The 18,398-nt window shown below is 45.5% G+C and overlaps 1 long non-coding RNA gene across 1 annotated transcript in view; it reads left to right on the top strand.

Annotated features, from left to right (window-relative positions):
• The window catches only part of LOC146865832 (uncharacterized), a 266,254-nt gene that overhangs the window by 204,778 nt on the left and 43,078 nt on the right, over positions 1-18,398 (top strand). Inside the window, exon 3 of the long non-coding RNA XR_014970339.1 lies at positions 13,811-13,880. This is a non-coding gene — a long non-coding RNA (uncharacterized LOC146865832). The remainder of the gene's footprint in view (positions 1-13,810; positions 13,881-18,398) is intronic.

Genomic DNA, 18,398 nt, shown 5'->3' with positions numbered 1-18,398 from the left:
TATAACTCGCCTTCACAAGATTGTAAGCCAGATACACCAGAACCCAGGCACTTGGACTTGGTCCAGTTGGTTTTGGAGTGTGATATCAGCCTGGGGATGGAGAGTTCTATCCTTCCTAGGTATTGGCCTTCTCATACTATTCAGTTGCTGTATATGTCTACAATGTGGACCAGCGATTTGTGGTCTGTGTGCCACATCGTGTATTCCACCACCAAGATTTCATTCAAGATCCCAGAAGAAGAAAGAAGAACAAATGATGCTATATGAACAGATCAATGGATTAATGAAGATTGATATCTCTTAACGGGCAAGTAGGGGACAAGGAGGGAATGTGGAAATATGGATTTTTCTGGTCAGTTATGTCCCCTATCTTGGACCCCAACGGTTCTATGTGCATGTCACAAGTACATGTATGTTCCCTCCAGTTCCAGTTATAAAGACGCAAACACATGTGCGTCCACCGTCAACATGTCCTCTGTCAGATCCGCCATGAATAGGCCGGATATTCCATCCCTAAGTATGAAAGGCTACCGACTTTATATGGTTCACTTATGCCATTTTACAGTCCAGGCAAGTAGGCCCTGATTCTGTCATCAAACTCTTCTTGCCTTCTGCCTCTGAAAGCTCCAGTCTGAGCCTGCATCTATGACCATGAACTTTGTCTCATTCTCTGCGCGGCTCACGAAGTCTGACATCAGCCTATTCTCTGCCAAGAACTGTATTTCACCTTCGAGTTATCTGCTTCCCCCTCAGCCGATGCATTCCTGCCTAGTAGTTTAAGTAAACATTCTTCCAGTTACCAAGCAAAGGGCCCGGCTTCTCTGTCCTCATGCAAGTAATTCATAGTCCTGTCACCATGGAATATTTCTACCCCCTCGCATTTAGTGTAGACACTTAGACGCTTGTACACGCACAGTCAGTATAGAATAGATTCTGTCCGAGAGTCCTTCTTTTATGGATAACATAGTTCTTTAAACATAGGATGTTAGATATGATTTGGGATTAGGTTGACTTGACCCCCCAGACTTCTTGTCTCCACATGTAGAGCTAAAAGTCAAGTCCCCTTCACCCCCTAGTTGCACGTCAATTACACGTCATACTGCTGCGCGCGCCTCTATGCCAAGTATTATCTTATAGATCCACCTATAGGTGACATCACAACCAATTATGTTCCTTTTTACTCCTTGTTCCACCCATCTTTTGTTACGCAGACAACTCGTCATTTTCCTTATCAATTGTTACGCCTATTGCATTCGCTTCATAGTAATATATGTACTATAAAAGTCATTTCATGTCAATAATGTATGTACTTCACTTCCTGAACCTCCGGGGTGATGGAACTTGAAGCATCCGATTATAATCGATTATTGGAATAAAGCCCATTCCGAACCTCTAATACCACGGATTCTGCCTCTCATTTTATTGAGCTATTTTATTATGTTTCTGTATTAAATTCAGTCCCGGTAAAGGAAAATTATTTACCACAGAGTGGTGAGAGTCGTCGCTGCCGGTGGGTCCGTCATCCCGCAGAGCCGGGTCCTGTGAGTCTTCCCCCTCAGTGTTGGGGGGTGATCCACGACGTTGACCTGTGTGTGAGAGAGACAATGTTAATTTTGTTCCATGCAACATCCATGTTTCATTCGTTTCTAAGTTGGCACATTTCCTCTGGGAATTTGGATATGTCTTGCATTCCATTCACAGTGCACTTGTGCATGGGTATGTCCCTTGGCCACAGCTTTTGCGACTTTACCTATGTGTGGCACAGTCTTACTTGCTGCGTCAATTGTGACTGCAGTCAGCAGTGGAGTGAGCAGGTGTGGCGAGCCATGCATTGGCGCCTTCCGTGTTGCACTGTACGTGGGCACATGGAGTGGTTCCACACACTTAGATAATGCAGGTAGCTGGCGTTGTGCTCGTGCATAGGTTGAGACATGGCCCTGTGTTTTGCCATGGAGAAGAGGGGGGGTTCTGGCACTGGCCACCCTTGTCTACATGCACGCAGTCCACCTGCTGACGAGCAGACATTCCCACACCCCCCAAGGCTGAATTGGGCTCCCTGTGTGTCCCTTTCTCACTCCCTCTCTGTCCCCCTCTCCCTCCCTCTGTGTGTCAGCCTCCTCCCTCTGTCCGTCTCCCTGTGTCTTCCTCCCTCTCTGTCCCCCTCTCCCTCCCTCTGTGTGTCACCCTCTGTCACCTCAGCCCAGCTTCCTAGGCACACACTTTTTGCAGATCTTTGAATGGCCCTTGGCTTGTTGATGTGAGTTTGTTTCTGATCTCCAGGCACCCATTGGGTGTAGTGTCTGTGTCTGCGCTGCTGCTGTGGTGGTGTGTGCTGCCACTCTTTCACAGTGTTGGCTGTTCATTATCTGCTGTCATGTGCAAAAACGTGCCGTTACCCCCATGTGTTAATGCAAGGCGTCCGCCATTTGCTGGCAAGTCTTTCCTGTGTGGGGACACACTGTTTGTCTGGCTGTGACCTAGGCCATATGGGCAGGGGGCATTGTTGTCTGCTTCTGAGTTGCACTTTGTGATTTTTGGGGCCCACACTCCCGCCATCCGGCTTACCGTGTCTTGTGTTGGTGTTTTCTGTGGCCTGTGACTTGGCATTGTCCAGCTGGGTGCATGGGGCATGGTGGCGCCAGTGGCATGTGCGTGTTCATGGAGTGTGGTTGAGTCATGCGATAGCTTGGGGTGGTTGCGTGCCTGTTTGTGAGTTTGGTTGTGGATGACGTTCCCCCCATGTGAGGTGAGTTGTTTGTGTACTCACCCGGGTCTCAGAGTCCTTCTAATCCATCCACTGCCACCACCGGCAGTATGGCCGTCACCCTCTCCTCCCAGGGATGGTATTGTACGCGTCTGCGGGGCGGCCCTCCTCCAGTGACGTTGGCCTGGTTGTGGTCGTCGGTCATTTTGGCTCGGACCCTCCTCCGCAGATCGTACCACCTGGCTTGGCATTCATGCCTGGTCCTTCTGGTGGCTGCAACAGCATTCACAGCATCGACAATTGTCTGCCACATGGCTGTTTTTTCTGAAATGCTGGTCTGTCTGACCAATGTTCCAAAGAGGTGTGGCTCGACTCTGAGGATTTCATCGACAAGGACCTCCAACTCTCGGCTAGTGAACTTTGGATTCTTGTTAGTGGCCATGGTGAGGGGTGTGGGTGTGGATGGTTGTGGGTGTGTGGGTGTGGTTGTGCAGGTGTGTGTGTGAATCTGATGAGGGGGTGTTTGTGAAGGTGGGTGTGTGAAGGTGTGCAAGTGTAAGGTGTAGTAAAGGTTCAAGTATGGTGCTGTAGGTTGTCTGTGGGGTCTGGCAGCAGTGAGTCTGTTGCAAAGGCTCATGGTTTGTGTCTGTGGGCCCTTTTTATTGGTCCATTGGTGGGTGTGGCTGTGTTTGAAGTTTGGGTGGGTGTGTTATAAGGAGTGGTTGTGTTTTGGGCCTCTGTTGGGATTTTGGCAGTTGCAGGTCAGTGAATATGTTGTTTTTGTGCTTGTTGGACATGTTTTGTGGCTTTGTGCCATTCGAATGGTGTATTCTTGTGTTGTTTTGCTTTGTCCTGGTTGTGTACGTGCGTTTTTAGCGTTTGTACGGTGTGTACTTCGGGAATTTAGTTGTACAGTGCTGTCCTTGTGTCTGGCTTGGTACGACTCGTACATGCGCGATGTTGGGTGAAGGTGCTGGTGTTGGGGCCTGGGGTGCGCTACGTACTTAGAATGTTGGGGTGGGGGTACGCTCCATGCATACGCGGGTGAGGGTACGGGTCATACATACACTGTTGGGGTGGGGGTACGCTCCATACGTACGCGGGTGAGGGTACGGGTCATACATACACGGTTGGGGTGGGGGTACACTCCATGCATACGCGGGTGAGGGTACGGGTCGTACATACACTGTTGGGGTGGGGTTACGGTCCGTACATGCACTGTTGGGGTGGGGGTACGCTCCATACGGACGCGGGTGAGGGTACGGGTCGTACATACACGGTTGGGGTGGGGGTATGGTCCGTACATGCACTGTTGGGGTGGGGGTACGCTCCATGCATACGCGGGTGAGGGTACGGGTCGTACATACACTGTTGGGGTGGGGGTACGGTCCGTACATGCACTGTTGGGGTGGGGGTACGCTCCATACGTACGTGGGTGAGGGTACGGGTCGTACATACACTGTTGGGGTGGGGGTATGGTCCGTACATGCACTGTTGGGGTGGGGGTACGCTCCATACGTATGCGGGTGAGGGTACGGGTCGTACATACACGGTTGGGGTGGGGGTACGGTACGTACATGCACTGTTGGGGTGGGGGTATGCTCCATACGTACGCGGGTGAGGGTACGGGTCGTACATACACGGTTGGGGTGGGGGTACGGTCCGTACATGCACTGTTGGGGTGGGGGTACGCTCCATACGTACGCATGTGAGGGTACGGGTCGTACATACATGTTTGGGGTGGGGGTACGCTCCATGCATACGCGGGTGAGGGTACGGGTCGTACATACACTGTTGGGGTGGGGGTACGGTCCGTACATGCACTGTTGGGGTGGGGGTATGCTCCATACGTACGCGGGTGAGGGTACGGGTCATACATACACGGTTGGGGTGGTGGTACGGTCCGTACATACACGGTTGGGGTGGGGGTACGCTCCATACCTACGCGGGTGAGGGTACAGGTCATACATACACGGTTGGGGTGGGGGTACGGTCCGTACATGCACTGTTGGGGTGGGGGTACGCTCCATACGTACGCGGGTGAGGGTACGAGTCGTACATACACGGTTGGGGTGGGGGTACGCTCCATACATTCACGGGTGGGGGTACGTCTCGTACATACACGGGTGTACATACACGGGTGGGGATTCGACTCCTACATGGGAGGGCTGGGGGGAGTGTTGGGCGCGTATGCGGGCACATGTCTCCATGGTTGCTCTGGGAGTTCAGTGCGGACGGTGTTTTTTCCATACGGTTGTAACATCGGACGCACGGGATGGATCGTACTTCCGCGGTCGGACTTCACTTTTCACATTTGTACGGTAAATCGTCCGAGGACGTGTCGGACACATTTTCCGACCCGAGGACGTGTGGGGAATAATTCCCAATGCGATTCGTATGGACTTTTTCCCATGCGAATCGTACTTGGCAGTTTGTACGGCACTTGTACGATTCATACGATAAAAAGACCGGATACGAGTCGTACGGGGAATTTTTTTACAGGATTGTAATCGGCACCAACCTGGGGAATATTCTAAGGTAAGGAATCGGTGGCTAGATAGAGTCTCTATCAGATAAGGTTTTATCTAAGGTAAGTAACTTGTTATTCAGTTTGACACTAATGGGCAGTCCACAATCACAAAAGCAAATATGAGCAAACAATAAGCAAACCAGAATGTCAGTATAAAATGCATTTCAATGTGCATTTAGCAAGAGACCTTTAAGAAGTCGTGCAAGCTGAGAAGGATTAATTTGTGCAAGAGGAGATGTTTATGTCTGTTGTAAAAGTCCCTGGAATCTATCATGGTTAAAGGCAGGTCTCATTCTTTTATTTCCTCTTCTCATCATTATGAAAGTTCCTCTTTTTTTTCCTTGGGGTTGTTCATCAAAGGAGGAGTTGACAGATTGGTAGTCTGTCCAATGATTTCAAATCATTTTTCGGTCTGTTTTTGGCTTGATCAATTTCTCTTGAGAAGGAAGTGTATTTAGATTTTAAAAATTCATTTTTTGAACAATAGGTACTCTCAGTGCAGGGCTATGTTTTTCTGAGACTGTGAAAGACTTTGTTTGTTAAGTTGTTTGGTATATGAGGGCGATGATTTCTTCGGCCTTTGCCTTTTTAGCATTTGACTGGCAAGGTCACTATTGACCTTGAGAGGAGATATTGATGTATTTTGTGTTTCTCTTGGGTTGTCCAGCAATTACAGTTTTATATATAGAGATGGAGAAAGGTACTATAACGTGGTATAGTGGCAGCTCCCCTTTATGGCAAGAACACAGGTATGCAATTCCTAAGGAGGGTGTGGAAGGGAAGTGGGAAGGGGAAATGGAAGGGAATGGTGGATAATGGATGTTAGGTGTTCCTGGTGTAGAAGGGAAACTGTAAATGGAGTAGTTCCAATTAGGAGCAAGGGCCCCTCACACACCCCATGAGGTGTCATGCTTCATCATAGGGCAGGTCTTTGTTGGGCCGGTGCTGCAATGCCCAATACGCCCCACCGGGGTGCCCTTTGCCAGAGGTCTTTTCTGGTTGCCGACGTGAAGCTAAAGGAAGATGTGGGAGCGTATGTGTAGTGAGTAGTGAGTAGAAGTGGGAAGAAAAAAAAGTGTGAATTAAAAATAGCTAGAGGATTCCCCCAAAAATTTTTATTCCCTGGATTCCTCTGCTACTAATAAAAACAACTGACTAACAAAGTCGTGGCTGGCGAGGAAAATTATACTTTCTTCAGCTCAGAGTGATATGTGTGGGGTGGAGATGGTCGACATGTTTCATGCCCTTAATCGTTCAGTAGGTTCTATTGCATTTCTTCAGGACCGGGGAGTCCTCATCTACTCTAGGGAGGACAGTCAGAGAATGTAAAAAACCACATCTCCTGTAATCTGGGCTTGTGTTGTAGTCCTGTGGAAAAGTGAAAGTGTGGACAAAAGTGCAGTGTACCTTCTGGAGAACACCTTCAGGAGAACACCTAGAAGAGGATGTAAACAAAACCCCAACCGTGACTTCCAAAATACTCGCCCATTGGCAAGGGAAGAGCAACTCAGCATGAGGTCCTCCACATCGTGGGACCTACCTGCGTCTGGACATCACCGGGGAGAATTTCCTAAAGACAGAGAGTGATGTTGCTGATTTCAATTCAAAGGGAAGACGTTCCAATGAAGGTCCATGGACCTAAAAAAGCTTCTGCCGCCCCATAAGAACATTTAAAAGCTGTCACCACCAAGTGTGTCGCAGAGCTGGAGCACAAGATCCTACTGGGGGTGTACCACCAAATGTTCTTCTTAAAGTGGAATGGGCCCTGCCATGAAGGGGCTTATAGACCTTACACAAGGCCTTGAAAATAATGCACTCCCTGACTGGGAGCCAATGTAGTGAATCATGGCCGGACTGGGAGCTAAAATCGGCCATGGCAAACAGCCAGTGGTAGTTGGTTGCAGTGGGCCGATATTGCAGCCCTCTGTAACAAAAACAGCCTCCCAGGGGTCCAAAACCAGCCCACACCCTGGCGGCCCACCAGGTAAACAACCGGTGCCCGCTACGGCTAGTCCAGCCCTGATTGGAATTTTCAAGAGGAACCGAGCAGCAGCATTCTAGGGAATTTTTTATATTTTTGATGAACCCTTGGGCAGGTCTAGGTAAAGACTATTAAATAAGACAAATCTTTCTAGCTCAAGAGCAATGACTAGTGTTTTTAGGAGATCAGAGGGTAAGGATTTTTCAATCTTCTTAATCGCTCTGAGAGCATGAAAGGAGGATGAAGTGACCTTATTTACTTGATCCTTATATTTTAATTCCCTGTCCAGCAACCCCCCAGATTTTTAGCTTTCGAGACCGGTGTAGAGAGTGAGTCTAACTCAGATGGACACCAGGCTGGGGACCAAACAGATGGGCTGTTCCCAAACAGAATAACCTCTGTTTTTGATTAAATTAACTTTAAGCATTTGCAGTCCATCCATTTGCAGTTCATAAATACACCACTGGAATGACCATCATTTTTGGCAAGGGAATCTATTATTTGGGTGTCATCCGCATATGATGCTAAAGACAGACCGAATGATTTTTTGAGCATGGCTAGAGGTGTTACGTATAGGTTGAACATTGCGGGGCTCAGCAATGATCCCTGAGGGACACCAGAGGGCAGAGAATAAGATTCTGAGGTGAACTCCCCCAGGGACACCAATTGTTGCCGCCCAGAAAGGAATGACTGTAATAGGGCCAGTGCAGGACCCTCTATCCCGAGTTCTCGCATTCGGTCAACCAAAAGCTCATGGTTGACCATATCAAAGGCCGCTGGTGTTCTGCTGCACACATAAAAACAGCAACATGCCATTAATGATTGTTTATGTGCAGGAATGATGCTTTGCTGCAGAAATCAGCACACATAAAAGTAACAAAAGTAACAAATTGCCATTGATTGTTTATGTGCAGGAAGGGACACCTTCCTGCACATGAACAATCATTCTGAGCAATGCAGGCACCCTTGCACTATAGCGCAAGGGTGTCTGTGTTGGCACTAAGCAGCTATTTTAGGCACCAGTGCTAGGGAAACACAGAGATGTGCTGTATCATTGTAAATACAGCACATCCTGGCATTTTGGAAATGGCGGAGCGCAGTGCTGCAAAATTTGCTGCAGCGTTGCACTGTGCTCTGCCATTTCCTTCTAAGTATGCCCCTAAGTTAGTTTTTTTTCCGGATGGCTCAGTTTCCCCAGGTTATGGGATGTGTGGATAGCACACGTTTTAATTTGTCCAAGATGTACCACAGAATATTTATCTAGAAATCAGAAAAAACAGCACTCTTTAAAAGTAGGAATTGTATGCAATGCAGGGTGTTTAATAAAAGATCTTGTAGCAAAATTGCCAGAATCAACACATGACTGATACGTCTTCAGGCCTGTGGCCTATACAATCCTCTTTCAAGAGGAGACTTTAGGGATGAATTTCTACTAGGTATTATTTTAAAGTATAATATGTTTTTACATATATATTTGCACTGATCTAAAATGTAACTTTGTGTTAGGTGACAGTGCATATGCTCTGCGTACTTGGATAAATGACCCATACCTGAATGCTACAACACATAGCCAAAGAAGGTACATTGTTGCTCACATCCGAACCAAGGCAGTAACTTAAAACACTTATGGACTTCTTAAGGCTAGATTTTGCTGTCTACATAAAAATAATAGTGCTCTGCAATATTCACCTTAGGTGGTATGTAAATTGGACAACAACGCAACAAGAAAGTGACTTCCAATCTAGCCTGAGGTTGACACACCACACAACCCAATTCATGCCATAGGGCTACTGCTGGAAAGGATCAATGTACATACATCACAACAAATGATTTCCAAGGTAAGTACATTGTAACTAAAGTATAATGAAAGTAATGAAGACATATACTCAAAATATACATACTTATTTCCATGTTTATTTACAGGAAAGTAGAAGAGAAAAAATGAAAGTAAGCACAGTAAATTTTATTCAAGACACATTTTTAGCTCTATAATGTAAGGGAAAAATAAAGATTTTTGTTTGGCATTTCACCTACACCTTTTAATGTTTCTTAACTTGGTAGGAGTTGGTCTGTCAATATTTGCCTCTGGCGTGTACTCTTCTTGTTCGCCAGCTTGACTTTAAGTACAACAACATCTTATCACATTAGACACAGACAAACTACTGTGGCTGAAATCCTCCTCACTTTCTAGAACAGAGATTGCCTCATCAGCGGAACGTGTTTACATAGTTTGCAGCAATTCCAGAAGTGATGTCAACTGCCTTAAACCCTTAGCTACATCCTTGCTACAGTGTGCTATTTCCTGTTGAATTTGTACGGTTCTTCTGCTAAGCACGTCAAAGGAGTAGCCAGTTTCTCTTAATTCTTACCATAGTTTTGCATTCTGCAAACTATGTGGTGATATCTTTCATTCTGTTGCAGAGTCTCCTCATGAATTGCCCCTCATGATGATTTAATGGCATCAGCTAAACTATCAATGCTACTAATAATGGAAGACAATCCTCCATGCATGTTTCTGCCAATCATATTTATAGTGATTACTTGTTTATTTTGTACATACAATAGTGATTTTTCAATTTGCACAAATTCTCTTGAGGGTGGTGCACCTGGCTCATCTTGTGTTAGAGTGTTGATTCTGGCAATTTTGCTACAAGATCTTTTATTAAACACCCTGCATTGCATACAATTCCTACTTTTAAAGAGTGCTGTTTTTTCTGATTTCTAGATAAATATTCTGTGGTACATCTTGGACAAATTAAAACGTGTGCTATCCACACATCCCATAACCTGGGGAAACTGAGCCATCCGGAAAAAAAACTAACTTAGGGGCATACTTAGAAGGAAATGGCAGAGCACAGTGCAACGCTGCAGCAAATTTTGCAGCACTGCGCTCCGCCATTTCCAAAATGCCAGGATGTGCTGTATTTACAATGATACAGCACATCTCTGTGTTTCCCTAGCACTGGTGCCTAAAATAGCTAAGTCTTTGGCTATAGAAATGTGTTGGATGTTGTGTAGGTGGACGTACATCTGTAAACGATGTTGTTGATCTTGTGGGAGGCACATTCTTTTACAAACTGTAGCAGGACTTGCAATTTTTGTGGTGGAGGAAGATGTCATGGCTGCCGTGGCTTGCAAAGATGCATTGCCACGCAGTGATGACCCTGATGGTAAATTCCGACACCTGAAAAGCGGATAAGTCTATTGTGATTGCGTCCTGTGCATCGGCATGCTGCAATCGGAAACCCCCGCATGCGGCGGCCATGATTCTCAGATATAGCAGCAAACAAAAATCCAGGTCTAAGATTACCATGGTGAAAAGCTATTCATTTTCATGGCGATTTTTGAACTTGCCTAATGCTTGTTGATCCAGTTTCTTCGCCCCTGCATGTCCTGGAAGTAGATGCCTGCGATCCTTGACCTGTTCCCCTAGTGTCGCCCGCATCTCTTGAATCCTGGATAACACTATGGTAACCTGTGGAAACAAGATTTAAAGATGAAAGGCATACATTAGAAGTGTTGCATGGATTAGTATGTCCTTTGACAAAGGAAAATTAGTAAAAGATTTAAACATAAAAATTAGTATGAGAACTTGTGGAGACAAGATTTAAAGAACACTTTCCAATAGAGGACTTATATATTAAATTGGAAAGGCATACATTAGAAGTGTTGCATAATACGTACGGTACTAGATACTCTCTGAGTGCTCATCTGAACCTGGATTTTGGAGTCTCTCATACAGACAATATATAATTTAAAGGGAGAAAGTGCACTTTACAGTCCGTAAAGAACTTTTCACTTAATTAATAGTGACAGTGTTTCGGTAGTTTTGGGGATTAGCTCCTGTGATTGCATATCACTCCTACAAGATCGCACGACCAGAGAAAGAAATAGGTTAGTGCTGAAGAAGTACAGAAGATCAATGATGGCACTGTTCTGATCCTCTTCCTCATCCTGATTATCTTCCTCATGGACCTCTGATATGTTTGCCTCCATCTCTGTAGTGAAAGGGTGTTAGATTAGTTTAAATTTGGTTGTTTGGTGTTTATCTGGAATATGGTCATAATACAAAATAACACTATATGCAATTTATGTTTCTACTTTGAAAGCTAACACATTTTTGTACATTAGAAAATAGTTGAACAGGACACATTTTATAAAAGTAAGTTTGCCTTATAGTGTTTTCCTTTGAAATAGGAAAGTTAGTAAAAGTTTTAAAACGAAAAACACAATAGGAACCCATGGAACCAAATTTAAAGAACCCTTACCAACAGAGGACTGCCCTATTGAGATGGTACGGCGTCCATTATAAGTGTTGCATGGATTACTACTTACCGTGCTTGATACTGTCTGAGTTTGATAAAGTCAATCGAGGAGTGTTATGGAATAAGCTAAATTCTTGGGGGGTACCCTCCACACTTCTCTCTGCACTGATGTCACTAAATCAGAAGACCTGGGTGAGGATTAAAACCAACGCCACAACAGTATCTGTAAAAATCACAACGGAAAATGGCCTAAAACAAGGCTGTGTATTGTTCCCCGCTACTTTTCAACCTCTATACTGCTGACTTGCCAAAAGCTCTGGCTGGTGCAACCTTGGTTGCCCCAAAATTGGGCGGTGTGCGGCTCCAGATCATGCAATATGCCGATGACATTGTCATTATGGATCATACAAGAACGGGACTACAAAGAGTGCTCCCTGCCCTTAACATATACAACATAAAGAACAAACTTTTGATGAATGAGTCAAAAACTAAAGTCATGATTTTTGGGAAACTCAAAGAAAGAAAATCTTGTCTTGGAGAGTAGGTGGGTCATAAATAGCCACCTGCACCAGCACCAGCTACAATTACATGGGAGTCTGGTTCAATGAAAGGGCAAATCAAGTGGCCCATCCTAAACATCTTCGGCCCAAGGGAGCTGGGGTTATACATAGCCTGAGGCGCCTGAATCGGCCCTTGCACAGCCCCTCCGCCAAGCCATTTTAAGGGTCTTACACGCCAAACTGCTCCCAGCATTGTCTTATGGCCACCTGGCCTTTCCAGGCAAAATGGACCTATTCCTTGAGAATTATCAAACAATGGCCTATAAGAAAATATTTTCCATTCCCCAGCATGCAAGGAGGGCCAGGCTGAGGATCGAGTTGGGTCTGGCAAGTGAAGACCTTCACTGCTTAGGCGATATAATGAAATTTTACATCTATACTCTGCGCGCCTCAGCTCAATCCATGAAAGAACAACTTCAAACTATATTCACGGACGAACTCTCCCCCTCGTACAGACAGCTGCATTTGGCCATCTCCACATTGAAGATTGAAACCACAAACCTCGCTAACCCAACCATTCTTCTGTCAACTTGGAAAAAAACGATAAAAAGCCAAATTACCCTAGTGTCATTTGAGAGCGACATTGCTCGGCTTCCTAAAAATCCACTCTTTACAGCCCTGGACGCCTCGTATATCAAGGGGAAACCCCAACCATTCTTTAATTACTTCCTTCAACCACAGACTTGCAACAAAATTATTTACATGAGGCTGTTAGCCCTTCCAATTTATGACTTTAATATGCTTTGGGCTCAGAGAAATAGACCGCTAACGTGTAGGCTTTGTAATGACCCAGATGAGTCCTGGTTACACCTGCTATGCTGTTGTCCCCACCTTGCTCACAACCGTCGTCGACTATTGTTCCCAGTATATCGGGAGAAGCTACTGAGGCTTTGCAGGGAAGCATCTGATTTGTGTTTCAGCTACAATTCCGCTCAAGTTCTAGCAAGGGCTGGGAAGTTTATTAACATTATTTTAACCACACTACACACAGCTACGGCACTAAGAAATAGTCAAAGAGCATGAGACGGGTCTAGGGGGGAAAATCGGATCACCTTGCAGGGTCTAACAACTCACTCACAGAGATAGCTCACTAAGAGCTGTTGAAGCAATCTCAAGTTCCTTCTTATATAACCATTGTACACATGGACTTTGCTGAAAGCTGGGTACTGGCAACTGTAATAAACCTTGGGACATTCTGATATTGCCTTTTGCACTCCACACTTTCCTTCTGGCTCTAAATGGCCAATTTTAACATTCTTGCCATCAACCAGAAATGCTGCTTGGGAATTGTTATTAATCTTGTACTACTTGCTTTTATAATGCGCTTTTAAATTTTAATCCCTGCTTTAATTAAGTATCAATGCGATGTTTGGACTTTACGGTTTTAATTAACTGTATAATAAAGAGACTGTCTAAGGGCTCATCTAAACTTGGATTTTTTGTCCCTGAAAATAAAGACAATATATAATGTAATGGGTAAGAGTGCCCTTTCTAGTCCCTAAATAACTTTTTACTTAATGTTCTCCTATTTGGATATACAAGACTTTAATTTGTTTTTCACTTTAACTTGGTTTGGGCCTATTGTCTGTCTTAAGAAATAGGATGGAAGATTACTGGGAATGATTCAATAATTCTCAAACGTATTATTTAATATGAACTCCCTGAATGATTTGTTAGGTAACCACAATACTCTTCAGAGGGGATTATTTTTAAATACACATTGTTTCAGAAAGGGTTCATTTAAATCACATTCATAATTTTCTTTCCTAGGAATAATTCAAAGTTCGTTTTGTTCCCTCATCATTGGCTGAAACCACAGTGGAAAAGAAGGAAGTCTTAGGTAAGCAAGGTACAACAGGGAATGCACATAGATGGTATGTTTAGCTGGGTTGTTTCCTGGAAGCTCCTATGCTTTTCAATGTGATTGGAATGGTGTATCCTGATTCTGATGCCGTCAATGTGTGTCTGTGTGACGTTTGCATTTTGCAAATACATCGCTATTTGCGATTCAGTATTGTAGGAAAGCGAATCTTAAGAAACCGCTATTCAGAATTTACTCAATAGTACATTTCATTTACTGAATTGCAAAATTTGATTTCTTAACAATCACAATTTACAATTCGGTAAATTACACATTTGTACATCTGACCCATAGTTCTGCAACATTGTTGCTTTCTTATACCTGTGTGAGTACTTAAGTAGGAACTTTAACTGGTCTTAAATGCATGCTGCTGCAGTTTGCTCTCACCTTTCCAGTGTTGTAGTGAGCCACACCTTGTCTGACTGTGATCTGGAAGAGCTTATTAAGGTTGCTTTCTTTCTACAGTGCATGTTGTATGAAGTGTCTAAACTAGAAGTACCCACAGGACATGATGAATCCCGATTCCTGTAACTGATTTTGCATCTTCCTTCGTTATTTGCTGCCATGTTCAGTATTGTGTTGTATTCTGCTTTCCTTCTCGTGGAAGTTCCTACTCGTGTCTTCCTGCTAGATTCTACCATTACCTTTCCTACTGCTGGTGGGAGCTTGGTTCCTTCCTTTACTGGTGGCCTTGGTAAGCGAATGTTTTGCAGTGTACTGAATGTATCTTCGTTGCATCTTTACTGGTGGGACTTCGGCAGATGTAGTAGTTGTTCCAATTGTCAAGTACTGTTAGAGTCTGAGCACTTTTACTACTGGTTTTTAAAAGATGTTTCTATCCAGCGTGACCTCAGTGTTAGTAAGCAGAGCTGTATTATAGCAGAATGAATGTGCTTTTACCCGAGTTGTCTCTGTACAGCTGACAGAGGCTGTCATCTTGTGGGGCAAATGACAGACTGACTCTATCCTCTCTCAAACCCGCAAAACCTTTTGATTCTTGATCTAGAAGTGGCTGAGACTGAAAAGTCTGGTATTTGTGTTAGATTGTAATGCTTCCTCTACCAACCTGCAGATGTGCACAGTAGTCAGAAGTTGGTTATTGTTTCAACTAAACCAATCCTTCTCTAGCTTTTCACCATTAAAAGCATGCTTTGGTTGTAAGAATGGCTATTAATTCCTGTTTTGACTACTGCAACACCATATGTTGGTAACTCCCTTAAAACTAGTTCATAAACTTCAACGGGCACAAATGCTGCCATGTTGGGCCTTGGTAGGACTTCAGAGACGGGACCAACTCACATGCACATGAAGGTCTGTACACTGGCTTTTTGTGGCAAACAGCATTTGTTTTTAAGAAAGCCTGCTTGATCTGTAGGTAATTACAATACATAACATCAGCCCCAACTTCAAAGATATACCCCTTTGCACCATTATGTACCCTATAAAGTGAGGAATATGTGTTCCTTAAAGTACCTCCATCTGAACACCAAAGGCTACCAATTCTTTTTAATGTAGGCCGCTATTATTTGGAAATCCATTGTGTTAGGTGTAAGGAAATGTCATGAAGTTTGCTCAGTGATTTGTCAGAAAAGATTTGCAGAAATAGTTTGAGACGTAGAAACTGAGACAGATTACCATTTTGCCGATTCAATTTTGATATTCGGCAAGATAAGTATTTTATAATTGATTTCACTTTCATACTGAAAATTAACTCCCTAAATTAAATGTTAATGGTTGAATGTTCCTTCAAATATATTTTTGATTGCAAACGTTCACTAGTGGGGCAGTTGTTTAAGTGTCATGATTGCAACCTTGCAATGTGTAAAATAATACATTTTGCTCTGCTCAGCTTGGTTGGCGACAGAAATATTTCACCCACTTCTAATCAGATTGAAACCCTTCGACGTGTGTCTTTCCAAAATCACTTTTACACCATTATGTGGTGCTTATTTCAAGATCACCTATTTCAAGATCTCTATGGCCGCCTGTTCCTAGGAATGCCAGGGTGCCTGCTTCCCTCCAAACACTCTTATGCCAGGGAGTTCATTGCCCTGTTTGAGAGCCTCTACTGAGGAAAACCCAGGTGCCCGCTGTCTCTAGGTCCTTGGTACCAGGGAGTTCATTGCACTGTCTGTGATAGCCTGTACTGAGGGAAGCCCAGGTGTCTGCTGACCTCCTGGCCCCCGGTGCCAGGGAGCCCATTGCCCTCTTTAGCAGCCTGTACTGAGGGAAGCCCAGGTGCCTGGCATCTCCAGGTCCCAGGTGTCAAGGAGTTCCTTACCTTCTCTATTGTAGCCTGTTCTGACGGTATCCCGGGTGCCCGCTGGTCTCCAGGTCCCTGGTACCAGCGAGATCAATGTCTTGTCTGTGAGAGCCTGCACTGATGGAAGCCCAGGTGCCTGCAGGCCTCCAGACCTCCTCCGTATTCCAGGAAGCTTATTGCCCTGTCTGTGGGACCCTGTACTGAGGGAAGCCTGTGTGCACACTGGCCTCCAGACCCCAGCTAGTAAATACATTGCCTGATCTGTAAGTCCCTGTACTGAGGAATGCCGGGGTGCTCGATAGCATCCCGGCCCCCCCTATGGCAAGAAATTTTGAACCCTTTTGTGGGACCCTTTATTGAGGAAAGTCCGGTGCCCCTCTCTGTGGCTGCCTGTTCTGAGGGGAGATCGGTTGTCCGCTGGCCTCCAGTCCTCTGGTGCAAGCAATCTCATTGCCTTTCTCTACGGCAGCCTGTATTGGGGAAGGTGGGATGCCCGCTGGCCACCAGCCCCTAGGGCCAGGGAGTATATCAGCCTGTCTGATGGAAGCCTGGGTGCCTGCTGGCCTCCAGGCCCCTGGTGCCAGGGAGTACATTGCCCTATCTGTGGGTCCTTGTAAAAAGGGAAGCCCAGGTGCATACTACGCTCCAGGCCCCTGGTGCCAGTGAGATCACTGCCCTGAATGTAGGAACCTGTAGTGAGGGAAGTCAGGGTTCCCGCTGGTCTTCAGATCACTGCTGCAGGGAGTCAAGTTCCTCCTCTCTGGCTGTCTGAACTGAAGGAAGCATGGGTGCCCTTTGGTCTTCAGGGAATTCATTACCCTATCTATGGGTGCATGTACTCAAGGCAGCCCGGTGCCCGCTGGCCTCCGGGCCTCTGGTGACAAGGAGTTCTTTGCCCTGTGTGTGGGACCCTGTACTGAGGGAAGCCCTGTTGCCTGTTGACTGTGGGGCCGCTGGCTGGTTTGTGTCGCTCTGAAGAATGGGAGCTCTGTGCATCACAGGTCTGGACTGTTCCTTTTTGCCCTAATTGCGCTATTAACAGGGCCTGCTGTGGAAAACAAGAAAAGTGACATGTTTAGGAAGACACCGTAGACGGTCTGACGGGGGCTCGGCTCTTCTTAGAAGGGTTCTCGATGTGTGTGGACTAAAACAGTCATGGCGCCAGGTGTGGAAGGGACTGAAGACCAGTGCTGGCTGGGGCCCTGACAGTTCACTGCCCCCTTGACTGCCGAGGTGGAATTTCCCACTTGACCCGTCTGCTTCCAGCTTGTCACCACTACTTGAATTTCCAGGTGACCAGTAATAAATGGTTTCTACAAGGCTCAGTAGCAGGTATATTTATATTTAAGAGATTCTTGTGTTTTTTAATTGACCTTGGAAGTCTGGTAGGCTGAGTTGACCCAAGTGAGATTCGTGTATATAGACTTGAGATTAACAAGATGTATGCAGCAGACACATTAACCCTCTCCGTGCACGGTTATATGGGCTAGTCTATGGATTTCTGGGTGAGGAAGGAGTTGGTGTACCCTGCTCTAGGAACTGATAAATGGATTTGGCTCTGACTTATGTTTTCATGTGTACCTGGTGCAGGTGTGACCAAGAACAAGTGGAGGCTTAGTCTCCTCCTGTGTCTAAAATAGCTGTTTGTTAGGCGCCTCATGCACTGGTCAATTCTTCACGAGTGGAGCTGAAAGAGGTGCTAGCAAGAGAGATGGGGTCTCCTGGCACAGTGAACCTGTGGGAACACACCAAGCCAAAGACATACCCTTCTCTTTGAAGCATCTCCTGCATGATAATATCTCACTGCACTCTCTTCTTTTCTTTCTCACTATGTGCCTTCTTACTGACCTCCTTTCAGCACTCTTGCCAACAGTCTCTCATTCTCTGTACAGTTTCTCCATTCTCACTGTCTGGCATGCAAGCTTCAGTCAAGGGGCTACATATGTGCCAGCTGGGCAAAAGCACGCTCAGGACTCAAACATGGCACCTATCAGACATGATGTCATCTTACCATGATGATGTAATGCACTGACTGTTTTTGATTTTTCTGCTCCGGTCTGGGGCTAGAACCTTCTTACAGTTTCCTTCGCTCTGTTTGTTTCCACCCTTTTTCTGTACCCACTGGATAAAGGCAGCTCCTCTCCAGCTAGCCAGATCTGTCCTTCCTTCTGAAGGATGGGCCTTATTTACTCCTGTCTGTTTCTCGTGTCTGCTCCTAGTTCTTGTATTCCAAT

The sequence above is a fragment of the Triturus cristatus genome, chromosome 2_1, assembly GCF_964204655.1.
Source record: "Triturus cristatus chromosome 2_1, aTriCri1.1, whole genome shotgun sequence".
Taxonomy (NCBI): Eukaryota; Metazoa; Chordata; class Amphibia; order Caudata; family Salamandridae; genus Triturus; species Triturus cristatus.
Note: the sequence above shows the minus strand (reverse complement) of the source record. Positions and strands in the feature narration are given on the sequence as shown.